This window comes from Neophocaena asiaeorientalis, unplaced genomic scaffold, assembly GCF_003031525.2.
Source record: "Neophocaena asiaeorientalis asiaeorientalis breed wild unplaced genomic scaffold, Neophocaena_asiaeorientalis_V1.1 scaffold336, whole genome shotgun sequence".
Classification (NCBI taxonomy): domain Eukaryota; kingdom Metazoa; phylum Chordata; class Mammalia; order Artiodactyla; family Phocoenidae; genus Neophocaena; species Neophocaena asiaeorientalis.
In genome coordinates this window covers 4,910,986-4,926,916 of record NW_020174788.1, presented here as the reverse complement: position 1 = coordinate 4,926,916, position 15,931 = coordinate 4,910,986, and the positions used below count along the sequence as shown (strand labels likewise).

At 44.9% G+C, this 15,931-nt stretch overlaps 1 protein-coding gene across 3 annotated transcripts in view; it reads left to right on the top strand.

Annotated features, from left to right (window-relative positions):
* Window positions 1-15,931, top strand: part of GRIA1 (glutamate ionotropic receptor AMPA type subunit 1) — a 302,566-nt gene that overhangs the window by 270,013 nt on the left and 16,622 nt on the right. The window lies entirely within an intron of this gene.

Genomic DNA, 15,931 nt, shown 5'->3' with positions numbered 1-15,931 from the left:
TGTCTGTCATCAGTCATAGCCTTTATTTTAAGACTTGGCAGTTTGGGAAAGAACTCTGTTATGAGAGCTTTCTGGGACTTCTGTGTTCCTGCGTCAGGACTACCCAGGTACAAAGTGATTCAGGCAAGGACAGAAAATGGGCAGATGTGTCCCCCCCTCAGCTTCACCTCTGGGGCACCTAAAGATTGAGGAAGGCATCTCTGGGAGGGGTACAGAATTCCTGGCACACAAGCAAGAACGATAGAGGCTGCCAATTACCTCTACCTTCCTCCTACTGCACTGTATCTTGTCTACATCTATTTTATTTTTTAATCGGACATAAGCTCAAGATTGCTCATCAACAGTTTAGTTTCGATCGCATTCCTACTGAATAGATTTTTCTCCTTTCACACAACCCTAGGCTGGAAAATATCTCCTAAGAACCACTCGTCTGTATTGGCGTCTGGCTAAAAAAGAAGAGGGAGGTCAAGGCCATGACTTAGGAAGAAATGTCACAAGGTTTTACGGGGAGTGGTCTCACTTCCAGGGGTTGAGGGTCTCCTAGCTGCCCACCTCCACACGGGGACCATGTGACATGATTGTATCTTCAAGGCCGTTGAGAAGGGTTTGCCACTTTTAGGGAATCACCCTGACCCAGAATGTAACTGGGAAACAAATAAGCAAGTGACGTCCTGGTGGTGTTGAATCTATTGCCATAAAAGAACAATATCCCAATTTTAGGATGCATTAAAATCTTCTACGGAAGCTGGTTGAAAATGCCCCTTTCTAGACTCTGATTCCTGAGATTCCTGATTCTGCAGGTCCAGGTAGGGCCCAGAAATGTGCAATTTCCACAAGTCCCCTCGGTGATTCTGTTAGAGGTAGACAGCGGTCCACTTTGGGAGGCAAGGTTAGACGTCAGGGAAGAGACATGTACGTGTTTTCTGAGGAAGCAGTGGCTTGGGAAGAAAAGGAAGATTAATATAATGGGAGAATGACAGGGAAACTGCATTGAACAGTGTCAAAATCATGATCCTTGGAGTCAAACTGCCTCAATTCAAGGCCAAGGGCCATTAATTTACCAGCAGTTTGACCTAGCTTCGTGAGTCACTATAACGTTATGAGCCTCTGTTTTCTCTTCTGTAAAATTGGAGTAATGACAATTCACTGCAGTTGCTCTGAGTTTTGATGAAATAACATAAAGTGCTTGTCACAGAGGGTACTCATTAATGTTAATTCTCTACCCCATCCTCTTCCCATTAGACCTACCAGAAAGTCACTTTTGAGCCAAATAACTTATTTTTTTCTTCTTTGTGAAACCAACTGCGTTCATGAGAAGTACACATGAGCCCCACCCTCAGCCCCCTACACTGGCTGCATTAGAAATAAAATGTCTCTCTGAGAACAACTTGTGATCCACACCCACAGAGAACACACTAAAAAAAAAAAAAAACCTGATATTTCTTTCTCTCCCTCCCTCCCACCTTATTCCCATAGTATGGTATTGGTGCAGGGCCCACTGCTGAGAATAAATGCAGTATGTCCCAGGGAAATGACAGTCCCTTTCAATTGGTCCTTGCCTCCTGATGGGCAGCCAGGGATGCTTGTTGTCATGGTAACCCCCTGAACTCTGTGACCCAGGTCGGGCCTGATCAGAGACAAAGGTCTCCAAGCAGAAAGGCTGGATTCACCTGTATCCTCAGAAGAGCTGGAGAGAAAGGAAGAGAGGGAGGGAATCAGGGGATAAAAAGGGAGAGAGAAAAAAAGAAGGGAGGGACAAAGAGGCAATCAGAAAGTGTGTGTGTGTATGTGTGTGTTTGAAAAGAGGCTGGAGGTTTGCCAGAGGAGGGCTGCATCAATACAGAAGCTTCTAGGGTCAGGACACGTGGGATGGCTCAGAGAGAGTACCAAGAAAGCCTGCTAGGAGACTGGCGCAGCAACCCAGCACACAAGCCCAGGCGGGGGATGGGGGCGTGATTTAGCCTTTTAGTGATGCTAAGACCTATTGTTAACATTTCTCAAGCACTGACTCATCCCAGGAACTTCTCTGAAGTATGTGATGCTCACTAGCTTATGTAATCCTAACAACGACCCTGGGAAGGTAATATTGCTTTCACCTTAATTGTACAATTCAGGAAACTGAGGCAGAGACAGGTTACGGAACTTGCCCAGGGTGACCTGGTGTGGAAACTGGAGAGCTGGATTTTCAATCCAGCCAGACTGACCCCAGGTTGGGATCTTCCCAACCGTGTGAGGCAAGCGTGGACGTAAGGCGGGAAACTATCAGGAAGGGATGATTATTTGGAGGAAAAAGATCATTTATCCTCCCCCCAACACCTACACGCAACTTAGTCCCACCCAATCAATATACAAATAAGAAAAGTGAGGCTCCGTGAAGGGAGGTGCCTACACTGCCTGAATCTCTAGGGAATCCTTCCTCCCTTCTGCACTCTTTGCATGCGGGAGGCACACAGTGCAAGGGGCAGGGTCACATCACAGGCTGACGTCATTACCCCCTGCCTAACAGCAGAAAGGGGCACACTCGTTGCTTGTTAAGCTTCCCTATCTGCCCATGACAGACTGAAACAAAAACACCCCTAAAGCATTTTATGCTTCCAGAAACTCTGCAGAGCTTTTGATGGAGTTCAACAATGAAAAGCAGACCACTTTAGCCTGACTTTACCATAAGTGTACGGGGAGGGGGAGGAGTTGTGTATTCATTTCATACCTGCTGTGTACCTACTGTGACGTACGAAATGAATACATATGAAACGAATGCATTCAGCACCCTAGCGATGTCCAATCAGTCATCCCTCTCTCATTTTTTGACTTAGGCATTATCATTTTCCTTCACAGGCGAGGAAGCTAAGATTCAGAGATTTTGCCCAGGTTCTCAAAGTGACTTGTGGGACAGGGCTTAACTACAAACCCTGATTCCCAAACCCTCCTTTCTTCCACACCTCCACCTCCGTGCTAACAGAGGCATCCTCCCCTGCCTCTGTCAACTTGTAAGGTGGCATCCTGAAAACACCAGGGGAAATGAGACACCAGGTCCATTTGCACTCCACAGCCAAAGCACTCCTTCCTGAAGCACTGGGCTAGGCTGGAGCTCCACGGTGCAAGATTTATTTTGGAGGATCCTGGCGGCATCCCAAAGACAGACGCGCACTTACTCCTGTTAGGGCTCCGTTTTTACCATGCCTGGTGGAGAAGCTCGTAAATGGCAGAGCAACACGTTAAGGAGAGACAGGAGGAATGTGGAGAGAGCAAGGTGACAAGGATGGATCTGGGGAGATGAACCCCACAGGAATTGAATGGCCTTGACCGCGAGAACAGCAGCCCAGTGCGGGCTGTGATTTGCCTGCCCAAGCACTGCGTTCTCCCGCTGATACACAAATTATATGTTGCTTTAAGAGGCTGATGCTGTTAAAAGTGGCACCTCTTTTCTCTCTGTCTCAACCTCCCCCCCTCCCCCCGCCTCTCTCCCCTGAGCAACTTTTTTCCAGACTTGCCCAGCCTTTTGCCTTTTCTCAGAAGGCAGCTGCTGTTACGCAAAGGCAGACCAGGACAGGGAAGGTCTGGATACCTGTCCCAGCTCTGTCGCTCAGGGCTCGTGGGTGCGGGAAACAATGTGCTTTGTGTGGATCAGACCCTGTTCAAACCTTGTCTCCCATATTTACAATGCGTGTGATCTTGGGAAAGTAGCAATAAGCAGTGGGGACCACTGACTGATCATTGGGGCCCTGAACTTAGGGCTGAGTATGAATCACGGGCTGCCAGTTAATGACAAAAGGCACTCAGGCACTTCACCTCCCAAAGCCTTGACTTTCCCAAACATAACAACTGAAGGTAGCACTAACATAAACTTCGGCGGTTGTTAAATGGGATTCTATGAATGTGCCACAGTGCCTGGCACATACTAAAGTGACTAAGAAGTGTTGAGTGTCATTATTTAATCCCTCTGAGGCTTAGTTTTCTCATCTTCCAAATGGGGATCCTAAAACAGGCTCCGCAGGATTGTCTTGAGAATAAATAAAATCACTTAGGAAGAGCTCATGGTGCATCGGGAGTTCTTGGATGTTAATCCCCTTTGCTCGTCAACTTCCCCCTCAACTTGCTGCTTCCCCTCAACACTCACCACCTATTCTATTAGTTTGGGGATCCATCCAAATAAGTGGTGAGTGCCTTCTCTGGGCCAGACCTCTCTTGGCTTCTTTTCATTGCAGGATACCAGGGAACAGAAATGTTCAAATGTATAGCTTTATTCCCTTTACACTCGGTACCACAAACGTTCGGCTAATAGCCACATTGCTTCCATCCATTTGTCCGGAAGTAGAAAGAAAAGGGGAGAGGTAGTCCTGAGTTGAGCGCCTGCACGGAAATTCTGGGCCACCTGTTTCAGGAATGTTTTATGAGTGGCCCTGTGGGCTGGGATCATGGCTGGATCATCATATCTAATCAGCATCTCTCTATGGAGAGTAAGGGACAAAGGCCCAGGTGAATCCCTAAGCACAGAAGCCACTTCCTCCCAACTAGATGGAGGTAGTAAGCCAGCAGTTCTCAAACAAAAGAAAGTCAGGCAGGGAAATTTACATATATTATTCATCCCTCCTCAGCACAGACATCTAGCAGAAGAAGAGCATAATGGCCTCTTAATCATATTCCCTATTCCCATGGGAATGAAATTTATTCCTCTGGAAGAACATTTAAAAGAAAAAAAATCTACATTCCCACCAACAGTGCAAGAGGGTTCCCTTTTCTCCACACCCTCTCCAGCATTTATTGTTTGTAGATTTTTGATGATGGCCATTCCGACTGGTGTGAGGTGATACGTCATTGTAGTTTTGATTTGCATTTCTCTAATGATTAGTGATGTTGAACATTCTTTCATGTGTCTGTTGGCAATCTGTATATCTTCTTTGGAGAAATGCCTATCTAGCTCTTCTGCCCATCTTTGGATTGGGTTGTTTGCTTTTTTCTTATTGAGCTGCAGGAGCTGCTTGTAAATTTTGGAGATTAAGCCTTTGTCAGTTGCTTCATTTGCAAATATTTTCTCCCATTCTGAGGGTTGTCTTTTGGTCTTTTTTATGGTTTCCTTTGCTGTGCAAAAGCTTTGAAGTTTCATTAGGTCCCATTTGTTTATTTTTGTTTTTATTTCCATTTCTCTAGGAGGTGGGTCAAAAAGGATCTTGCTGTGATTTATGTCATAGAGTGTTCTGCCTATGTTTTCCTCTAAGAGTTTGATAATGTCTGGCCTTACATTTGGGTCTTTAATCCATTTAGAGTTTATTTTTGTGTATGGTGTTAGGGAGTGTTCTAATTTCATTCTTTTACATGTAGCTGTCCAGTTTTCCCAGCACCACTTATTGAAGAGGCTGTCTTTTCTCCACTGTATATTCTTGCCTCCCTACCATACGACCCAGCAATCCCACTACTGGGCATATACCCTGAGAAAACCATAATTCAAAAAGAGTCATGTACCAAAATGTTCATTGCAGCTCTATTTACAATAGCCAGGACATGGAAACAACCTAAGTGTCCATCAACAGATGAATGGATAAAGAAGATGTGGCACATATATACAATGGAATATTACTCAGCCATAAAGAGAAATGAAATTGAGTTATTTGTATGCAGTGAGATGGATGGACCTAGAGTCTGTCATACAGAGTGAAGTTAAGTCAGAAAGAGAAAAATACCGTATGCTAACACATATATATGGAATCTAAAAAGAAAAAAAATGTCATGAAGAACCTAGGGGCAAGACAGGAACAAAGACACAGACCTACTAGAGAATAGACTTGAGGATACGGGGAGGGGGAAGGGTAAGCTGGGACAAAGTGAGAGAGCGGCATGGACATATGTACACTACCAAATGTAAAACAGATAGCTCGTGGGAAGCAGCCGCATAGCACAGGGAGGTCAGCTCGGTGCTTTGTGACCACCTAGAGGGGTAGGATAGGGAGGGTGGGAGGGAGGGAGGCACAAGAAGGAAGAGATATGGGGACATATGTATATGTATAACTGATTCACTTTGTTATAAAGCAGAAACTAACACACCATTATAAAGCAATTATACTCCAATAAAGATGTTAAAAAAAAAAATCATAGTACTAGTCAAGCCAGTCTCCTTGAGTCCCATAAACACTACTTTTCCCCACTCCAGTCTCTTTCCTCTTACTGCTTTTTATTTCTCCCCACCTATAATTCAAGGTACAGTTCAGTAAAGCAAGGGCCAACTGTCCCACAGAACCTAAGAAAAAATTTTCCTTGTAGGAAACTCCTATTGATTGCATATCACATGGACTGATTTCTACCCAGCCAACTTCCATGTATACTGTGACTTTATGAGCAGGTTATCAAGTCAGTTGATGTGTTTGCTCTGCCTACTTCAGAGAACCAGGAAATACTAGTCCTGTTGCATAGACCATATAATACAAATTAAATCAACCAACTCTTACAGGGACTTAATAGTGCCTTTCGCTGTTACCAGTGATTATCCTAGGAGCAGCGAGAAAGTATATGACCGTGATCATGCAGCTGAACTCTACCAACATCCCCCGTATAGTATCCTCAAAGCACTAAAGTAAGTACTTTTAAGGAAAGCAAACAGGCAGAAATCGTGATACTGGCACTCCCAAGATTAGATCCCAAAATCTAACGCAGAGACTGCAGCTTACATGCCCCCGGGGGCCAGGAAAAGAAAATGAATGAAATGGACCAGGGGAAACCCTTATGTGGTTTCTTCATTTTCAACAGAGGCATGAGGAAACAAAACCAGTTTAGGGTAAATAATAAGTATAGTTAATATTTATTGAGCACTTGCTATATATGGCAAGACCCTCTAAATCCGCATATGCATTCCCTAATTCATGTAATCCCCTCACAAAAACCCAATGACGTAGGTATTATTAAGAACCTCATTTTAGGGCTTCCCTGGTGGCACAGTGGTTGAGAGTCCGCCTGCCGATGCAGGGGACACGGGTTCGTGCCCTGGTCTGGGAAGATCCCACATGCCGCGGAGCGGCTGGGCCCGTGAGCCATGGCCACTGGGCCTGCGGGTCCAGAGCCTGTGCTCCGCAACGGAAGAGGCCACAACAGTGAGAGGCCCGCGTACTGCAACAAAAAAACAAAAACAAAAAAAAAAAAGAACCTCATTTTACAGATAAACAATCAGTGGCACAGAGACGTTAAGTAAATTATCAAAGGTCACACATCTAGCAGATGGCCAAACCAGAATTTGAACCTAGGCAGTCCAGCTTCAGAGCCTGTGCTCTTATCCATTACACTACGCTGTAGATGGAGAAGTGACGATCTCTGGGGTATCCTAGGACATGGTGGGGACTTAGTGAACGAAAGAGTATATGCCTATCTAGAGGGGACGGCCTCCACTCAGTTCTGGTCTAATACTGCCATAGGGGAATATTGCCAGATCGTCTCATTTTTCAAAAGAAACTAGTAATCATGATTTTTGTGTGAACTACTGAAATTTTTGAGTGCTGTCCCAGTTAAGGGAGAAGGAAAGAAAGGAGATACAACCCAGTAACAACTAACACTAATCCAAAGAAGAGAGGAAGTACCATAAAGACAGACAGATAGATGGACAGATAGATCCACTGACTGAACAATCAATAGGTAAGGCAACGTGGGAAAACCATGCAGGTAGGGGTTAATACCTTGCCCTTTCCCAGGGTGGAAGTTCTAGCAAGGCCTCTAGCACGAAGCAGCAGTCTCTGAACAGGGCCTTGAACCAGTGGGGAGAATATCTACGAGCAAGATGGGGAGAAAAGTATTTCAGGTAAAAGACACAGCAAGCATACAGTACAAGAGTGAAAGAGATGGTAATTCATGCATTCTTTTTCCATCTGTGTTATTACTGTTTTTCTGCAAGGGAATCATTTTTTCATAGAAAATCTTTCATGGAATCCCATTATACAAGATACTTAAGCATAGCGCTGCTAAAGGAAGAGATGAGGGGCTGGAGGTGGAAGTGGAAGAGAGAGAGAGAGAGAGAGAGAGAGAGAGAGAGAGAGAGAGAGAGAGAGAGAGAGTGCTGGAGACAGGTTCAGGCCCGGGGTGGGGACATGGGAGATCAGAGCATGCCTTTCTTCCCCAGGAGCCATTCTCTATAACTGGAGGAGATCATTCTCCTACATTATGACCTTTATGTATTTTGAAGTCCACAAGTAAATAATAGTCCTGCTGCTCTGCCCAACATTCTTTTCACACTGACATCTGTCTTCCGCTGGCCAGTCCTTAGAACGAGCCCAGATTTTCTTCTTTTCACTGAACCAGAGGTGGCCAAGATGAGGCCAGTGGCTGGCTCTCATCCTGAATGGTGCTTCCACTCCCTCTGTTAATGGTGGGAAGACTTTCATTCATTCCCTCCGTTATCTGTTGGCAAGCATCTCCGAGGTGTCTGACACAGAGCCACGTGCCTGCTGCTGGCAGATGGTCCTACGTTACGAGACCAGATGTGGTTTACTGTGAGCTGCCACGAACTGGTGATACCTGCGTCTCACATTATGGGGTGGCCTGGGGATCAAACGTGCCTTCGAAATGCTTTCTGTCTGTAGAAACCCTGGCTGGAGGGGCCAGACATCAGGTCCCCATCTGGATCTCTGTGCTGCATCAGGTAATCTTAGCCACAGGACCCTAAAGAAAGCGACAGGGCCAGAAACACATATCACACGTGTAAAACTAGTATGCAGTTTCTGGAGGTTCAAGAAACATGCGGTATAACATATATCTTCGAAATTTAAAACCACTCCTTCATTCAGCAAACATGCATCAAACAGCTACTGTGTGAGCTCTCATGCTGGGAGCAGGGCCCCTACCATTAAGGAGATCTCAGTCTAGCTGGAGGAGTAAATGATGGATAATGAAGTCATGAGTCTGCTGGATTTGGATGGCAAGAACAGCAGGAAAGAAAGGAAGGCTAGATCCATTCTGCCCGGGCCATTACAGGAAGCATTGCAGAGAACAACATACATGAGCAGCTTGAAAGATGAATAGGTTCCACAGCGGCAAAGTGTGCTATGCAGAACACGTACCAACCCACAGGGGTATGGCTTTCACGGCACGTCCAGTCCAGCCACTTGAATTTGTCTAGAATTAATCTCAAAGCACTTTCACATCTGTCACCTCATTTGATTCTCACAGTACAGGCAGCTGGGGCAAGAGAATTATTCCCATTTTACAAGTGGAAAACTCAGGTACCGTTGTTAGGGTGACCAGCTGGCCTGGTTTGCCCAGCACTGAGCAGGTTCCCAGGATGTGGGACTTTCAGTGCTAAAACCAGGAAAGTCCCAGGCCAACAGGGACTAGGTATAGTTACAGGACTTGTCAGATAGCTTGATCACAGATGACTGAGGGACTCAAATCAGGCCTTCGGACTCTTTCCTCCAACCCCAAGTGGAGAGAGAAGAGAGTGTGCTATATGTGTTTTTGCTTTTTTTTTTTCTTTTAAACCAATTCCTTCGTGTTGTCTTGTAGAGTTAGAAAACAAAGACAAAACCTCTGTGTTCTGACTGACTCACTACCTGACCAACATTCCTGCTCCTAAGATCACAGAACTGTCTGTCCCTTGGGCACACTCAAGAGGGGAAACTACCTGGAATGGCCGGCTGTGAAGGCAACTCTGACCCTTAAGGAGACCTGAGGATGTCTGCATTTTAATGGAGGCTCCTGATATAGCCCCATTAACTCTTTACTTCCTTCCACTTGGAAGGTCATTGGTTAACCTCTCCCACTTCACCCACCACCCCAAGCTACTGGACCGGAAGAGTCCTACGGACCCTTCGCTTTTTGCCCAGTGATGGTGTTTGCCTTAGATGGTCCACGCTGACGATGTCACAGACTGGACTATGGACAGAAGGGGTCTTAGAGACCACTGTCCAAAAGGGAGACGATTAAGAGAGTGCCGTCCAGACCCAGGTCTCCAAACACCCAGTCCTATCCTAGACTCAACCACGCATCCCCACCTGCCCCAGGCATGGCAGGTCAAGCAAGCTTCGTTTCTTGCCAAAGCTCTGGCCTCTCACTCCCAGCAAAATGAACCTGGTTTGATCTCAACAAAGGAACAGAAACAACCAGAGGAGGTTTCTCCCCAAAACCCTCAGCAGAAGTGGTGTTCTCTTCCTCCTCTGCAGGCCGTGGCCGTACGAAGGGAAAGTGTACGGGAGAAAGGAGGTGGCTGGGCCTTCTGCACAGAGAGAGCACCCTGGGCCTTGGAAGCCCCCAGCCCCATGGAAGGAAGAGTTAGAATGACCATACTCGCTTGCATATTGACCTTTATCCAGTGCACGGAAATTCCCCTAAATGTCTTCAAATCTCACTCATCAGTAGCTACACTCCCCCTTCCTGAGGGCAGATGCAGAGCCCCCTGAAGTCTCTTCTCCTGGAAGCCCAGTGGTTCCCAGCCTAGAGAGATCACAAACCATCAATGCCCAAAAAGGAAATGGGGGTGGCGTGGGACACTTGACAGTTTTTTATCTCACCAAGGAAAGATACGAAAAGAAACAAAACAAAAAATTACCGTTTCTCCTCAACATCATTTAGGAAGAGAAGAAATGTGTTAACACTAAAAAAGAAGAAAGCAAATCATCAGTTGCACACAAAGGATTGTCGTTTCAATGGAAAACTTCGGCTCTCTGGAAACTGATTATACAACCCTCCCTTTCCTCATTTTCCCAGTGATTAGTAAAAACTTCATCACAAATTGGCGTGGCTCATTGGACCAGCCTCCTGGGACCCACTGACTGAATCCCAACTTTGCCTCTCCTGCATGAATTCCCTCCATGTTTTTCCTGACAAGGAGTCGTCCCACCAACAATGTCTTACCTAATTGATACTTTTCAAATAACAATTTCCAGAGAGCTCTAACAGCTCCAAAGTTGGCCACCCTACTGAGCAGCAATCTGTGTCCCTGTGGCTTTGCCTCCCTGATCTAATACTGCCCTCCAGCATCTCAGAGAATAAATCTGATTGCTCCTCCACTGACAACCAATCCCAAGTTTCCAAGCGAGCCCTGTTTACTCTGCAGTGACCTATCATCTCCATTATCCCTGGATCCAGGGTTACAACTTTTGATGTTGTCTGTTTCTCTTACATGAGTCATTACACTGGGTAATTAATTGATGCCTATTGACTTAGTACTGGGTGCTTAGTATAAAAGGGCTGCTGGTCTGAGGCTCCTCCCTGCTTAAACACCTTCCATATCTGCCTGGCCCACAGGTAAAACGTTGACTTCTTAGTATAGAATTCAAGGATGTTCACAGGTGGGACTCAGCAGTTGTAACCTCATCTCCCAGAAATTCCCCTCATCATGACCACACTCCCCAGGCCCTGTAATTCCTATCTCAGGGCTTCTGATATCCCTTTTCCCTTGGCACAGAGGACTCCCTGAAGGTTTTCTCACTTCCACCCACTATCAGAACTAACCTCTCTCTCTTTTCTGGTACTTCCATACCCCTTGCTGTAAAATCAGATTTAGCATTCCATGGACTATTGAGAAGCTTTTCCGCCTCCCACACTAGACTGTACATTCCTTGAAAGATGAGGTTTATAACTTCATTCCTACTAATTACTTAGCACAGTACTTGACACTTAATTGGCCCTCATAAATATTTGGGGAGCTGACCCAAAGTCATCGACTCTTTACTCCAAAGGCTTTATAATCAAGTGAAAGGCTAAGGCTAATAATACACATGAAACAATGGTGGGCAGAGCAATGAATTGATTGCTAGGTGCCAGGGAATTTTAAAGGAAAGGTCAAGGAGAAATCAAGTGCTCAAGGAAAACATGAGGAGCATTGTAGGGCAACCAGATATTAAGAAAGAATTAAGGAGAACAGGAAGATGCACGTGCATAGCAGCAGGAGGAAACACAGTGGTTGAAGGAGAGCAGGATGCCTAGAAGCCTAGTCCGATTAAAACTGAAGCTTCCTTGGGACTTCCCTGGCGGTCCAGTGGTTAAGATTCCGGCTTCCCCTGGCAGGGCGCGCAGGTTCAATCTCTGGTTGGGGAACTAAGATCCTGCGTGCCACAAGGCGCAGTCAAAAAAACAAAACAGAACAAAACATGTGAAGCGCCCTTTGGAGGAGGAGAAGTCAAGCATATCAGTGCAGGCTGAGCATCAACTCCAAGGGCTGTTTCATACAACACTACTAAGATGCTTGAATTCAAGGTTCTGAGGGCAAGAGTGGAAGTGTGGACAACTGCTTTAGAACTGAGGGCCCGAATTCAATCTTTAGCTTTTCATAAGTTGAGGCCAGTTAAAATCATCTGAAATATCTCCCCTGGCTGTTTGCGCTTTTTCCAAACTTTAAAATCCCTGCAAGTATACGATAATATACTTCTTCACAGTGGCAGAGTTGAATACATTGAACCTTAATGAGTACAAAGTCATCCTAAAGAATATATTTCCAGAATTCCAACTTCTCTCTCCCCAAGATTTCCAAAGATAATTCATTGATTCAAAGGCTCCCCTGGACCCATCAGCTCCTGTGGCTGAGGGTCAGGGCTCAGGAAGTTGAGGGTGTCTTCTGCTCACTGGCCCTCTTGGGGAGCGAATGTCATGCACGTCACCATGTCTGCGATTACAGGCCTAGCTGCATTCCCTGACGACCCAGGACCATCATCACCCTTATACTGAGCATCTGTCTAAATCTGGGAATTTTCAGATGACTCTGACTCTGCCGAGTTAGGACCATACCTGATTCTGTTTTGTTTGTTTGCTTTATGTTTCTTTGTTTCTTTGTTTTTCTCGATTCCAAGCACAGGATTTGGCATAAGAAAAGTTCAGCTAGAGATCTGGTTACTCAAACAAGTAAATGTCATAACTAACATCAATATTTGAGCCCTTTATAAATGCCTTGCTAAGGTCCTTGCAGTTCTGTTTTTTTATTCAAATTACAGAAGAAAATAAGGACAATGTTTCTAAATTCATTCTGAAATGTCATCCTTACTGTTTCTTTGACTCTTCCAGTGTCATCCATTCAATTAGAGGGAGGTGATGCTAGATGGTGGTTGCTCTCTTTAAACATTTTTATTTAGCAAAGTTAACATTTAACACACATCTGTGTTAGTTCTTCCACCTGCACTATATTATTTTCCTCATCCATGAAATCTAGATGTCTGGAAACTACTGCTAGTCTGAAGCGTGGCCTCTGCTATCCAGGACCCTGGATTTTGCACATATCTCAGTTCTTATCTTATTAAGTTCTTGGCTTTTATTTTCCTGTAATAGTTTTAGAAGGGACTATTTTACAATCAGATTTATACCTCTTTAACTTCTATTTTGAACATGTTGTACATAACCTTTTCTTGAGGATACTATCATTATCGGTTTTCAACGGCATTGGTTTACAATATGGTGGATCTTCTGGAAAACACATATTATAGCACAGTTTGCCAGAACCAGAACCAGAACCCAAGTGATCATCATTCTAGGACCATCATTTTTGTCGGAAGGAAGGAAGGAATGGAGGGAGAGAGGGAGGGAGGGAGGAAGGAAAAAAAGGAAAGGAAAAAAGAGTCAAGTTGTAAATTAGCATCTTATGAAACGGCCTCTGAGGAGGTTTTCCTCCTTTGCTGCCTTTGCTCTGCTGTGGCCTTGGAGAATAGAGATCCTTGGGTGTCACTGCTGTGGGCAAAATAAAAGTTTTAGAAATGACTGGGCGAGTGTGGGGCCTGAGTGAGCACTGGAGGGGGCTTGTCAGTGCATACAGTACCCCAGCTCTGGAAAGCTGGTTATGTGCATGGACTTGAGTCACACAGAGCTGGGTTAGAACCGTAGGCGAGTTATGTATTTGTCTGTGGAATGGAAAGTGCAATAGGAATGGAAAGTGCAACCAAACAGGATTCAATAAAATAATGCATGCAAAGCACTTAATACAATGCCTGGCCCATAATAAGCCCTCAATAAAACAACTACAATGATCACCCCATGACCCTGTGCATTTTCTCTGCACACTTTCTGGTCCTTTTCCATTATGTTCCAGATAGGTAAGTTTGCCAGACAGCTGAGTTAGAAACACGTAAGATGATACTGCATTTAATTTTTGTCCATTCATTCATTCATTTGGGGGGAAATAAAGTATTTCTTTCTCAATCTCTTACACAGAATGGAGCACTTGTACTAAATGTTGTCAGGAGAGAGACCTCAAAACACAGGAACCATTATCTGTGTTCCAGGGATCCAACAGTCTATTTGAGGAGACCCAGCTCACAGCAAAAATGAGAATTAAGGACATGGTAACACCAATCTTTATTCTCTCTTTCACTTGTTCCCTGCACCCTCTCTTCCTACACCCAGTTTCCTTTGTCCCTGTACCGACACCCACCTCCACTTTGAGTCTTTCTACCTATATTCCCTTAAAATGGAGAGGTAGAAGAGAGAGAGAAGGAAGGGTCACAAAAACTAGGTAGTGGCTGTACATCCCTGCACTGAAAAAAGTCTTGGGGCCAAAGTACTTTGTGTACCGTCAAACCTAGAGTCCATTTGGTTTCTTCGGTTTTTTTGGATTTTGGGATTGTTTTGTTTTGTTTTCGAGAGCGAGCACGTGTAAAGGGAAGGAGTTGGCCCACAAAGGTATCTGCAAGACTAAAGCGTACATTTCCAGGATCTGTTAATGGAAACTGTTTTCCCAGCTTGAAAATTACCACGTTTAAACTCACAATATGAGGTAAGCGAAATCATAAATATGAACTCCTTTTCAGGCAGCGAACAGCATTTGGAGTCTTTCTCTTCTGCCTTTGGGGATCCATATGCCACAGTCTAGTTAGCTGCCCAGCAACTGACAAACATAAATAAAAGGTAATGGTTGTAGTAAATGGAGTTCTTCTGAGTCAACAAGTGTTTTCCAGGGAGGGATCAACATGCTTCTTATCACACTAGAGTCACCAAATAGCCAAAGTTTAGCTCTTTCAAAATCAAACTAGTAACAAAGGCCCAGTGCCCTGTGCACTGTCTAAACTCAACAGTGGGGTAGAACAGGCATCAGAAAGTCCAGAATAGTAAAAGGATGAGAACAAGATGCCATGAGGAAAGGACCGGATTTGATGGACCATTTGCCTTCCATCACTATCACCCCTTGCTGCCTACTATCAACATAGCTCCTCTGAACCCCTCTCCTTCATCCTTTTATTGCTTCTTGGTGACCTGTGAAGCCACCTCAGCTGAGTTAAGTAAAAATGAGCCTTAACTTAAGGTGTCACCATCAGCAGAGAAATCCTTAGGAGGAAGCAGTGAAATGGGAGATGGTACAAGTTATGTCCCGAGATATGGCCAATTCCTTTGCCTAAAGAACTAGATTACCCATTGAAGGATAAGGAGGTTAATCCAGTCAACTAAATTATTCCAGCCATTAACTCATGCACCAGTGGGCCCAGCACATAAACCTTTACATGCAACACCTGAACAGGGTCTCAATGTGAGGATTGTGGGTACAGAAATGTAGATCCACTCCCTTGGCCCTCGCAGATGGCCCTGGATATGTTATCTGTACATGTTGTCATTGACGTGGGCAGAAACCCCTGCCTTGGGATCTGCTAAATACTAACTTGATTTACCGGAGCAGGTGTCCGTGGTCCTCCAAAGCTGTCAACTGTTGAGCATGGTGATTGCACCTCAGAGTCTCATAACCCTTCACTGCCTTTCTCTTTTAACCCTAAGCAGCAGGCAAGCAGATGAAGTCAGATTGTTATGAGAGCCTCAGGAAAATGACTCAACCGTGGCCTTCTGATGAATCTGTTTTTCTATGTCCTGAAATGTCTGAAGTGTTTAATTACATCTTAATCTGATTCTGTCCTCTTCTACTTCTCAGGTTTTCCTGAAATTTGCCTAATTGTTTCTTTTGTGACTTAATTAATAGAATGCCAATCATGTTGTTTTTATATCTCTCTAATATATGTTTATTGTGATGTGAGAAACACTCAGAGGAATGGGTGAG